Source organism: Equus caballus, chromosome X (assembly GCF_041296265.1).
Source record: "Equus caballus isolate H_3958 breed thoroughbred chromosome X, TB-T2T, whole genome shotgun sequence".
Classification (NCBI taxonomy): Eukaryota; Metazoa; Chordata; class Mammalia; order Perissodactyla; family Equidae; genus Equus; species Equus caballus.
In genome coordinates, this window is record NC_091715.1 from 3,898,774 (window position 1) to 3,912,528 (window position 13,755).

Below are 13,755 nucleotides of genomic sequence, written 5' to 3' on the forward strand. Positions count from 1 at the left end.
ACATATCTATCCAGTCTTCCATCTGTCCTGCTTCCTATCATCCATCTGTTTACCTGGCATTTATTAAGCAATGTCTTTGGGCTAGGCATTTTATTAAGTCCTGGATAGATAGAGACGAACTCATTCATTCAACAACAGCGCCGATGTTTTAAGCACTGGAAATGAAATGGTAAAAAGTAAAACAAACAACAAAAAAAGTTCTTGCACCCATGGAGTTAACATTTCAGTTTGATGACCATGCTGACATTTTCTTCCTGAGTTCAAAATCCATTTGGGTTTCCCTTGCTCAGCTCAGAACTGAGCATAAAGAGTCCAGCTATTCACTCCTCTCTCTTCTCCCCTCCCTTTTTCCCCTAGTGGGTCTTAGTCTCACGGTTCTCAATTGTTGAGCATCTACCACCTGCCAGTCATAGACCAGAGTATACATTCCAACTATGTATTAAACAAAACTGCACATTGTCCAATACAGTATTGTTATCTGTAGGCACTATGTCACACAGCAGATCCCTAGAACTTATTCATCTTGCATAACTGAAACTTCATACCCTTTGAACAGCAACTCCCCATTTCCCCCGCCCCTGAGTCCCTGGCAACCACCACCCTGCTCTCTGCTTCTATGAGTTTGACTGCTTTATATACCTCATATAAGTGGAACCAGGCAGCATTTGTCCTTCTGTGACTGGCTTATTTCACTTAGCATTATATTCTCCAGGTTCATCCATGTTGTCACAAATGGCAGGATTTCCTTTTTTAAGGCTGAATAATATTCTTTGTATGTATACACCACATTTTCTTTATACATTCATCCATCAGTGGACATTTTTGTTGTTTCCAAATCTTGGCAACTGTGAGTAATACTGCTATGAACATGAGAGTGCAGATATCTCTTCAAGATCCTAATTTCAATTCTTTTGGATATATACCCAGAAGTGGGATTGCTGGATCCTATGCTGATTCTATTTTTAATTTTTTGAGGAACCTCCATACTATTTTCCATAGTGGCTGCACCATTTTACATTCCCACCAAGAGTGCACGTGTTCCCTTTTCTCCACATCCTTGTTACCAAGACTTTTTACCTTTTGGGTTTTTGATAATAGCCATCCTGACAGATGTGAGGTGACAGCAAAGGTAGATCTCATGTTAGGTGTTCTTATCTCTCTCACACACAACAAAGAAACACAAGGAAACTTTTGGAGGTGTTGGATATGTCTATTACCTTGACTGTGGTGATGGTATCATGAGTGTTTGCGTGTATCCAAACTCATCAAATTGTACACATTAAATATGTGCAGCTTTTTGTGTGTCGATTACACCTCCATAAAGCTGTTAAAAAACACGTGTTATAGTCTTAAAAATGTTCTTCATCTATAAGAGCCCTTTTAAGGGCTTATTTGTATCAGGAATTAGCTATATCAGCATAAAGTTTCTACTAACATATGACAATTACTTTTCAGTTTCTACATGACAATATAATTTCCACACTGCAGCAGAGGGACTGAGAGTCCAAACAAGTATTTTGGTGTCCGTTTATTCAGAAGATATTTCAGTAAACATTTTGCCTTGATAAAGTACAGTGCTATTACAAGCACATACCATAAAATATTTCACAATTTGAGGGAAATGTTGCATATTTTTGTACTTTATCCCTTGGTCATTTACAATTTGCGTGGGCAAACCCCTTTTATTCTCCTCTATTAAAAGGTTTAGGAATTTTTGTTAAAATTTTAACAGGAGTTTATTACGTTATCTGTCTTAATTCATAGGTCTCAACTTAGAAGCTTTTTTGTTAGCCCTTTTAAAAACCACTTGAGTATTTAAGATTTCACTTCATAGAGTCACTTGAAGAAAGTTGATTCATTTGTGTTATTGCTCAAAAGAGGGAAAAATACACATCTGAATCTAACAGACTCAGCTCCCTGCAATGGATTTATTTAATGTCTATATCCCTCCATTGCCATCCCACTGATCATGGAATGGTTCCTAAGATTAATGACGCGTACTTTAATAACTTACATACTACTGAGTTGTACTGGGATTTTTAAAATCCTATTGAATTCAGTAGAGTTTGTTGGTAAAGGCACTTTTTTCCTTTTTTTTCTCAGCATCCTTGGCTATACTTTCCAGATCAGTAATCATGCAGTTTTCTAAGAGCATATTTATGACTGCTTTCCTCATTAGACGGGAGATCCTTAAGGACAAGGCCCAAACCTTTGTATTGACTCACCTGTATGTTTTGAGCACAGTAGTTGTTGAATAAATATCTGTTAGATGAATAAATGAATGAGTTGCTGAGACTATCTTCAAAAGCATATTTTCTAGGGAGAGGCAAAGAGCAGGACATCCTTTCTAGCGGTTGAGTTTAGAAAGTTTTCTTGGCATAAATTGGCTTGAGACTAAACGATGGCTTTCATATACCTTTAGAAGGTCAATGAAGCAGAGTGATGGTGAAATGGGGGCAGTTTCTGCACCACGAAGAGACCTTACCTTCCAACAAAGCTTCTCCTATCAGAGGACAGGACACTATTCTCTGAGTCGTGAAGACAGATGCTTCTGTGAGTGCTCTGTATGGGATGAAACACACACCAGGAAGTAGAAAAAATAGGGGCAAATGCAGCTCACCCAGAAGGCAATAATAGCTGTTTCAAGAGTAGAAAAGATAATTTCTACTTTTTGAGTTATTAGACTAGCTGAGAACCTCGGCTCAGGTAAATGACTGAGTAAATACTAGCACCGTGAACTTGGATAAGGTGTGTGACCTTTCTGACCCTCCGTTTTCTCATCTGTAAAGTGAGAAGAACCATGTCTAGGGTTACTGGGAAGATAAAATAAGACAGCACATAAATTGTAAGCTGTGATGATTCTGCACCAAAAATCTTAGCATGGGGGCATTCAGTCCAGGCACGAGGTTTGAATTAATACTTCGACAGACTTAATCTGCTGGGACGAACTGTTTGCCATTCTTTTACATTTGAGTATATGAAAGGCATAACATGTTTTGTTTATCTCAACTCTTTGAGGATTGACTGTGACTTTTCATGCAGTCTCATCGTTTCAGAATTCCTTCAAGCAGTTCCAGTAACAACAGACATTTAAAATCACTTACCCTTTTCTCAGTTTCTCAAGGTTTGACATTCGCATTAATCATAATAGAACACAACATGGTTTCCATGGAGACTGAAATGTTCTTTTCATGTTTCCATACAATTAACCATCACCTATGGAATAAAGCAGGATTATTTAGCTCTTTCTTGCCACAATTCCCAATTCTCCTTTTAAGCTCTTTGTAGGAAAGTAATATCTGTTCGTTACAAAGTAGTATCAAGTTATCTTCACCTTCCATTTTACTAGATGCTCAATAAAATAGATGAAGTGCTAGCTGAGACCTGAAGTTAGACCACAATCCAAAAACTGACTGCTTTTATTTAAACAATTTTAAATAGAGACTTGTTACTGAAAATTCAAATAATTTCAATAATTCTAAATTGAAAAAATTTAATAATTCTAAATCAAAAACCCTTGAGGGTGGCTGTCAGAGACGAGGGGTAGACTTTTGTTTCTGGTAATAAAACTAGACTTGGATTTACAAGAACTAGGTCCCACCTCTGTCTGTCATGATCTATATTTGTGACTTTCGGCGAATCACTTTAATTCTCTCAGTCTACATTTCTCACCTTTCAAAGGACTAAACCTGTCTGTGAGCTATTCCTCCTCTGGGACTTTTTAGGCCTATATTTCGGACCCTATTAATTCAGAAAGAGTTTGCTAAATAAAATTGAAGAGATGAAATTGAGCTAAATTTATAGTACAAATTGTATTGAATTCATGGTGTTAGATTGTTTTTTGATAATTCACTTTAAAATGCCTTATTATAAACGGAGTGATAGTACATATGTATGAAAATCATCTGTGTTTGCAGCTTAGTGTGGAAAGTTAGCATTTTAAGTCCCTAATCAGAAATCCAGCAGTATCCAAAAGAGAATATATTTCAAATATCCTTTTGGAATCTATAACAGAAGTTCCTTATTTATCATAAGGTACACTATAAATAGTTCTTCTCTGGTGACATGGGTGGAGACAAGACGTGGGACTGTATAGTGTGGTAGGCAGAAGAACGCCACACCCCAAAGATGCTCATATACTAATTCCCTGCACCTGCGAATGTTCCCCTCCCCGACACAGGATAATTAAGGTTGCTAATCAGCTGACCTTAAAACAGGGAGAGTATCCCGGATTATCCAGGTGGTATCAGTGGAATCATAAGGCTCTTTAGAAGTGTGGGGGGCGGAGCAGAAGAGGTCAGAGTGGTGTGACATGAGGACTCCAACTGTTATTGCCAGTTTAGAAGGTGAAGGAAGGGGCCACAAACCAAGGAGTGGGGCAGCCTCTAGATGCTGGAAAAGGCAAGGAAACAGATTCTTCCCTAGAGCCCCCAGCAGGAACCGAGCACTGCTGACACCTCGATACCAGCCCATTGAGACTCATGCGGAACCTCCTCGAACCTACAGAGCTTTAAGGTAACCAATTTGTGTTGTTTTAAGCCCCCAAGTGTGCGGCAATATCTAAAGAACTGATACCCGGAGGAAGCTTGTATGGGTCTGGGAAACTGGCCAGCTCAGCACCCAGTACTTTCAGGACAATGTTCTTGGTCTACGATCCCATTAGTTTTGTGTCACCTTGCCCCCCACATACACACACACACTTCAAAAGGGAGACTTCTGTCCAATCCAACCTAACGCTTCTCTAATCCTACCTTCAGAATATTGTTTTGTCTTGATGCGTCTCTTTTGTGAAATGGGCTTTGTTTCTGAAGGCATAGAGACTTCTTGAGTTCATCAAAATGTGTGCGCTGGGTAATAAATATTCATACTATTGGCTGAGTCGGCCTTCATTCTAACTCAACCACCTGACAGCCAAGTTGTTGGCTTGATATTAGTTCCAGAGACTCCTGATATTTACCAGAAGTACCTGGGAATTGCTAAGCAGCTAAATTAGCCTAAGTCAGGTGAGGAAAAAAAAAGACAGGCAATATATTTGACCATACTTAATTTAATAATGACACAAAAGCATGCTTCGTTCATTATCGTCAGCCCTATGGACAAATTTTGCAAGCACGTAATTTGTAAATGAGCATTCTAGAAATTCCCTGTTTTAACTAATTTAGACTGACCTTCTCCATCAGTTAGCCCTAAGTCATTAATATTATATTGTCACTAATTTGCTACAATACTAATCAGCCTAGAGTCAATTATAAACATCAGGGAACTCACATGGACATTCTACTCATTATGGGGACCCAAGTGCACATTTATTGAATGATAAATTGTGACAACGTGCACAGTAATTGGGATAAGCTACAGTGAGATGAAAGGGGGGCATATCCCATAATTTATTTATGAAGTGATGGTCTATCCTATTTTCTTCTAGATGTAAACTCCTTGATTGCAGGGACTATATTTTGCTTGCCTTGGTGTCTTTCAAAATGCCTGCTACAGTGCCTTGGTTAGCCATGAAAATATTTAAATTGAATTAATCAAAAGCACATGTGGTCCTTTCCGAGTTGGAATAGAGTGGGAAACACATGAAAATAATTTTGAAAGGTAATTTCTGATGGGAGGAGGCAGAGGCAGAGAAGGGAGTTTGGGTATATATGCTAATGATTAGAATGAATAATAAAGATGTATCCTAGATCTAATTTAAATTGCATTCAGCGTAATGAAAATGAAAGCTACAAGTTTTGCCCACTAAGGAGGTTACAGTCCTCTGGTACACGTGTGCCTGAGATGCGTTTGTCCAACAAGAAACTGAAGAAGTCCCTATATGCTCAGTGATGAGGTGAATAATCCTCGTGGCTTCCAAATTTGATTCATATCTAATGTTAGGACCCCTTCTAGATTAAGGTGGCTAAAATTACTAACTTAATTTTAATATATTCAAAAGTAATGGCTTTGGTTCTGAGAAGAAATATGTAGGCAATGGAGATTTTTAAAAATATATAAAAGAGTTGAAATCTCAATTATCAAATTATATTCTCTCTAATGAGAATTTTAGATACTATGTATTTAATTACGTGAAAATGAATGTATAAATGAGAAAATTGAAATAAACCAAAAAATATTTGTCCTTTATTTCCAAAAATCCAGGAGTTGTGGGTGACTACGTTTCTGCCTTTTTCTCTTTTCAATATATTTCTGTAGGTAACTTGTATTGTTTGACAAAGAAAAAAATAATAAAAATTAAAAAAAAAATTTATTCTAGAAGTGTGAACATGTATTTTAAACAATCCAGGTCATTATATGAAGGAATAGTACAACCTATATTATTTGCTTAGCCTTAATAAATTTTGCACAACTTTTCAGAACACATAAAAAAACCTCTGATATTGACTTAAATATCCATATTTAATTTGATAAATACATTTTTTCTTCCAAATATCTGTGGTTTGCACTTTCACCAACTAGCAAACTAATTTGGTTTTCCAGGAAACCGTATAGAACCTATTTTGTGCTCACAAAGACTGGTTGTAAGAGAAAAAGTGAAATGCACGTAATCACACATATTGAAAATAAATACTTTGCAAGTGCTTGGATTAACTGAATTCAATTTACAAAGAAGATGAGCACTTTGAATGAAAACATATAATTGTAAGTATTTCAATCATTATACACTAATTCGGGTTAAAAGAAGATAACCTAAGGTCAAATTCAGTATGAATACCAAGGCGCAGTATAACAATTCATTGTCTCCAAGTGTTTTCTCAGGTCTTTCCTTTCTTTCTTTCTCTGCGAACACACTGGCAATGAGCTGAGAAATCTTACGTGCATGAGCACCCATCAAACACACCAGAAAGACTAACAAAAGGAATCAAGAAGTTTTCACATTATCATGTGTTCTCTCGAAAAGTTAGAACTTTTCCATATAACTATGGAAACTAGATCCACATGACTAGATCGAGCAATTTTTCCAATGATAAACATTATTGTTTTTCAGACATTTAAGATCCAGATATGTTTCTTTGTAGAATGGCTTGCTCTGGAGTCTGTCACTGATAATTCTAATATTCTCCAGAGATGATGTAAAATGGAGAGAATGGATGCTAAACTTGGTTCTTCCACTTACTCACTGTGTGACCTTTAGTCTCTTGAGCTATTTCTTTCTCTATAAACAAAATGGTGGACGACTCATAAAGATGATTTTACTTACTAATCAGACACATATTATGCACTTACTACTATATACCACATATTGTATCATGCTCAGCAACTATAAAGATGAGTAGGGCTCCTTTGCTGTGTTCATGGGGCTCACTGTTTGGAAGGGAACCTAAATATGTAAATAAACTCTGCATTGAATTTGTGTAAGAGACAGAGGCACTACAACATAAGACTTGACTGCCTCTTGGTGGTGTGCATCTCTTGCTAGAATATCGGCTTCTCTACAGGCATTTTTCTGTTTTGTTTTCTGCCATATCCATAACTAGAGCAGTGCTTAGAATATAGTTCAAGAAAAATATACTGAATGGACAAAACCAGTTCTGTCCAATAGAACTTCCCCCAGAACCTGGAATATGTTTCCTTACATAGCGCAAGGGACTTTGCAGATGTGATGAAGTCTCTGATTTAGGGATGAAGGGAGTATCCTGGAATATGCAAGTGGGTCCTTATAAGAGGGATTCATGGGTATCAGAATCAGAGAAGGAGGGGTAATGGAAAAAGAAGTTGGAGTGATTCAGAGCCACGAGCTAAGGATTTCAGGCAGTCTCCACAAGCTGGAGATGACATGGAGCTAATTGCCCCATAGAGTCTCCAGAAGGAACCAGCCTTGTTGACAGCTTAGTTTTAGGACACTGACCTCCTATACTATAAGGGAATAAATTTGTGTTATTTTAAACCACAGAGTTTGTAGTGATTTTCACAGCAGCAGTGGAAAACTAATGTGCCCTTCCTCACCTAAAACCTTTATCTCTTTGCTTTCTCTTATCTGGTAGGCTCTCACCTTTTCTTCTTTTCCCGTTTGTGCAAGGACGATTAGGTCAAGGTAGTATGTGCTAGAGGCAGCTCTTGGAGGCTGATCATACCCATCTCTTTCCATCTCCACATTCAATGGTTTCATTTGGTAACTTAGAATCAACCATGGTGGGAATATTTACACCACGGAAATTGGCAAATGCTACAATTTAGTACCTTGAAACACTATACTATGACACTTTTCAATTGTCTTGGAGGTCCACAATCATCACGACTGGCTTGGACAATGGATTTGGAAACATCAGGAAATTTGAACTTTGATGACCTTGCTGGGCACCCAACCGTTTTCCGTTATAATGTCAATACAGCTGGTTGGACATAAGGTCAGAGTAGAGGGCCTCAACTGACATTCATCCATCTAACACAGCTCCATCAACCACCCAAAGGTCTCATGCTGTGGCAATCTGATTTTCCCTTGGGCATCTCCAGCTTGCCATTTCACTTCCTTTATGTCACAACTCTTCCAAAAGTCAGCCATACACTGATAGCACTTTTCACATCTGCTGCCACTTTTCAGATGGAGTAGCTATGGGTGGGAAAATGCCACCTGTGCAAACATTCAATTCAGTTCCTAATATAATTAGCCACTCAGACGCAAGATGACTGAATACCTTTGTCTGGATTTTTCCTGGCATCTAGTCCCTTGAGAAGATGTATGACATCTCTTGACACTCTTATTCTAGGCTATTATCTGACTAAATTGTAGGAAACAGCCAAATTGTCGGTATAACACCACCTTTTAGTACTTATGGTTTACATCGCAAATGAAGAGAGCTTATCATCCATTCACTTCTTTCCAGAACATGTTTACAAACATCAGGTTGTCTTACTTTTGGAACAAAACTCTGCATCTTCAAATTTGCATCCTCAACTGGTGTCTCCTGACTGCAATGTAATACCCTTTTGTCTGAATGCCTGAGGCAGAATTTGGTTAAAGGTCTATGCCCCAAATTCCATTTACCTACAAGTACAATTCCATGTGGAGGGAGAGAGAGTTGATTTACTTTGTATAACACATAAAATATACCTAATAGTAAGAGGTGTATGTAACATATTTTAAAGCAAAGGAATAAACTAGAAATAGAATCCTCATTATAGGTAGACTAGGTGGGAAGAACAGAACAGAAAATAGACCTTAAGAAATAAGGGAGAATTATATGTAGAAAACTTGACAGTCTATATGAACAGAATGAGAAGAGCAAATAGAGGCACGATGTTGTTTAAAGGAATTCAGAAAGAGGAATGAGTACTGGATAATAGCAGGTCTGATGGTGTCCCCATAAGTACTTCGATATTCACTAAATATAAGCATAATACATACAAACTACATAATGCACTGTTAGTATAATTCAAAATAACTGATTGTTCATGCATGAAAGAGAGAGGGCACTGCTTCCACAAGTCTGCGCAGACTGCAGGAAATGTGGGAGCATTGACGGATGCCTCAGCACCAGATCAGGTGAGAGGTACATTTTGGCCCTGAGGGCTTCCTTTGAGTGCTGCCTCTTGAATCTCTGTGTCTTTCATCTGTGGCGATGTGCCCTTTGGGGGCACTCAGGGGAATTCTTGAACTTTTACATCTTACCATTTCATAAATCAGCACTGAGGATTTCAGCTGCATGTCTTAGTCAGAACCCCAGTCCTCTTGTACTCCCATGCAAGGCTATATTTGCTTTTGGCTTTATTTTTATTTATTCTCGATGTGTCAGAGATGTAGACCGTAGAAGACTAGCAAATGCTTAATAAGTGACTCTCCAAAGGGGGCAGAGGAGAGCTCTGATTTGTAGTGTTTGTCCATTTCTATGGTGTAAATACTCCCACTGTGGCTGATTTCAAGCTACCAATGTGATGTCACTCAGTGGGGAGAAGGGAAGAGATGAACCCAGTTGAGCTTTTGGGGACCAGCAACAGTGCACTACTGAAAGCAATACCAGGCATCATTGACTGAAATCAAATAATGCAGCGCTTGTCAGTAAGGTGAGTTCTAAAGGATGTGGAAATCTGGGAAGCCTCCGTAATCTCTATTACAAGTCCAATAAAGTTATAACTGTGAGGTTCTACAGTGTGTGTGTCAGTATATAATTTGGACACCAAAAAATGAAGCTCACACAGCATAGTCTCGTACTAGTAGGTTTCAAATCTGCTCCTGTACACCCACTAGCACTGATTTGCATGAGATTTACAGCTTTTTTGATGCCAAGAAGGAGATGGCACTTGCGATAGTACAAATGAAGAGAATGAAAGGATTGTGGAAAATACCGAAAGCTGTATAGCAGTCTACTAAATTCAGAGCTACAAGAGGCAAAAGATAATTCATGCGTTAGAGTAAATTCAACTAGGGTTTCACTGCACAGATAAGAGCATCCATGAAATACATAGGCTCGAAACACCTCCAGCTTTTATCCTCTAGGGAAAAATTCAGCGTCAAGATAAGCATTGGTGTTTGTTGTGCAAAAGGAGAAAAGTCATGTTTCTATTACTTCAAACGTGTTTTCAGGTGACTTTAAAAAACCCTTAAGAAAGACATCAATGAGTTGGATTATTCCTCCATTTTGTTTCTTTCATTAAAATAGTTGCTTGGATAGATAAGTTTCTATTTGAGGATATTAAAACAAACAAACATACATCAATAACAAAAACACAGCATGGTGGAATTGAGGTGGGAGCAGTGACAAGGGTAGTTTTAAGAAGTTATCATTTGGAGTTGGCAGCAATGGGTTCTGATGGTTGATTGCATTGTGACTTGAATATGGTAGCTAGACACATGAATTTTTTTAATGATAGAAATGTTTTCTTTCCCTCCCACTCATGTAACGTTCTTTGTACTCTGTACAGAAGATCAAGAACTAAACATTTTACTTTTATGTCCTTCCCATGGGGTACTTTTTAAGTTAGTCTCCAGCTATTGTATTTATTTTAATCTTCTGAGTTTATTTTTCCCAACCATAAAGCCTACAGTTTACCAAAGTACTGTAACACGATGTTGAATAATCAGAAGACAGAGCCATTATCATACTCAGCAAATGAATTTTCTCATGCCTAAGACAAGTGGTTAGATCTGTAAGCTTTTACAGCAACTTGTTAGACTTTTCTTAGGAAATCTTAGGGATTGTTTTTCTTGTTCATTTTCAAATAATATGAAATGATGGAAATTAAAAATCAGACAAAATTTTAGACCTAGTGTCTCCTAAAATTAGGTACTTAAGACCAAGATCCAAAGAGATTTTTTTAAATGTATATAACCAGTGTCTTAGGTCAGGTTTTATGGAAGAAAAACTTGTGAGAAACATTCTTGTACATGTGAATATTTTTTGGTGGGAGGGGCTCTCAGGAGAGGGGCAGGAAAACAAGATAGGGTTGGAGTGGGAGTCTCTGGGGTCCCAGATGAATGTGTACTTCATCCCAATTCCACAGGGAGGTCTGGCGCATGACCTGCACCTCACAGTACCTTTCACTTAGTCCATCCAGGCTGCTATAACAGAATAACATAGCCTGGGTGGCTTATAAACAATAAACGTTTATTTCTCACAGTTCTGGAGGCTAGAAGTCTGATATCAAGGTACTGGCTGATACGGTGTCTGTTGCGATCTCTCTTTCTGGTTCATAGATGGCTGTTTTCTTTTGTGTCTTCACATGGCAGAAGGGCCTAGGGAACTCTCTAGGGTCTCTTGTAAGGGCACTAATCTCGTTTGTGAGGGCTTCACCCTCATGACCTAATGATGTCCCAAAGGTCCCACCTCCTAATATCATCCCATTGGGGCTTAGGTTTCAGCATATGAATTTTGGTGGGACACAAACATTTATATAGCACCCACGTTGAAGCAAAAGGCCCAGGCTTCTGTACTCCAGGTTCAGCCTGGAGTCATTGGCTGCAGGCAGCAGATGTTGGTTGACTGTGCAAACCTCCACACTGAGATGATGTTCATGAAGGATTTCAATGAAGAGGAAAAATGGTTGTGATGCCTGTTAAGTAAACCAGAGTATATACAAGAATCTACCAACAGTACAATCTTAATCATGCACAAAAATGTGCTGAGCCGAGGCAAGAGAGAAATACAACAAAGTGTTATTATTGATTGTCTCTGGAAGATGGATGAGAGTTGTTTTCTATAATTTTCTATAAATTTCTAGTGTTTTCACAGTGGACCTTGTGTAGTGAGTAAGAACTCGTGAATAAGTGAATACTCAGGATGTGTTCAAAATCTTGCTCAGCAACACAACTAAGGTATGACTGAACAACTTACCATCCTTTAGCAAAGGAGTTGGCAAACTATGATCCATGGACCAAATCTGGCCCACTACTTGGTTTTGTCAATAAAGTTTTATCAGAACACAGACACATCCATTCATTTAGTATTTTCTATGGTTGCTTTAGAACAGCAGTAGAGTTGAGTAGTCTCAATAAAGACCAACTGGCCCCAGTGACTCCTGCTTTAGAGCTACATTTCTCATCTGTAAAGCTGAGTAACAATTCTAACCTCATAGAATTTCTGAAAAGTTTAAAACAGTAAATGTAAGTCAAGAGCTAACTCAACTTTCACTATGTGGTAGTCACGTCTACAACTGCCTTTATCTTCTGTCAGAAGCACAACTAGTCCTAGCAGCCTCTTGTTACAAAAAAGAAAATGAGACCCAGAGAATGAAAGTGAATCACTTAAGTCCCCATAACTGTCTTGAAGCTTATGGAACCAGACACACATCTGATTCTCAGTAGTGCATTTTCAGTCGATTCATGGCTCCCATGCACTAAGTGGGTTATCTCTCCCAGGCTTCCAGAGTGGAACCAGGGAGCATGAAAAGTTGCATATATAGGTTTGTTAAATTTTAGTATCATTATGTCTTTCATGCAGGATTGATTTGCTAAAGCATTTTTTTTTTAAATCATTGTGGGCAATGTGGTTTTTAAGGTAAATCCTACAAAGTGATTATGCTAACTCAATGTTTGAATGCATTTCTTCTGTATATTGTAAATAGATATATCTTATGTGTGGCATGTTTGTGTGGGAATTTTCTGCTAGATGTAAGACTGTAAAGCACACCAGAATCCATTACTTGTATTCCTCAAGATGTACAGTATCATGCTTTTGGATTCTCTTGCATAGTGCTGTGCTGCGGAGGAAAGGCAATCTGTAACAGACGTTTTATTTCAGCTGTTCTTACTATAATCACTGTAGTCTTATAGATGTAGGCTGGAGAAAAAATCAACGTAGCTGAATGAAGTGTATTTTCTATGTCCTTATTTTTCATGTAAAAAATTCATCTGGGGAATCCTTAAGAATGAAAAGTGGATAGTTCTAAAACTATGTGAAAAGCTACCTCCCAATATTGTTTCTATTTCTGTTCCTCCAAACAACTGTTATCTTCTCAAATAACTGAGCATCTCAGGAATGGTAAATTATAATAGCTTAGGCTGCACGAAAAGAAAGATGTACCAGAATTATGATTCATTCTGACATGGACAGCAGGTAATATTTAGAAATAGGCTGCCCATTTATAAGCAGTTAATGAATGCCTCCTATATGGAAGCCACCCTCTAATAAATGTGAAAATAAAACAGTCCCGGTATTAAATGAGGTTAATAATTTTGTAGAAGGGATAAATGTTTTAGGTAAATAGCTAAGGTACACATAATAGGTGATACGTGTGTTCAACAAACACTCCTTCAGTGTGTCCAATGAACAGGATTGGGTATTATCCATTTGTCAGGTCTTTTACTAGGAAGAGCAGCAG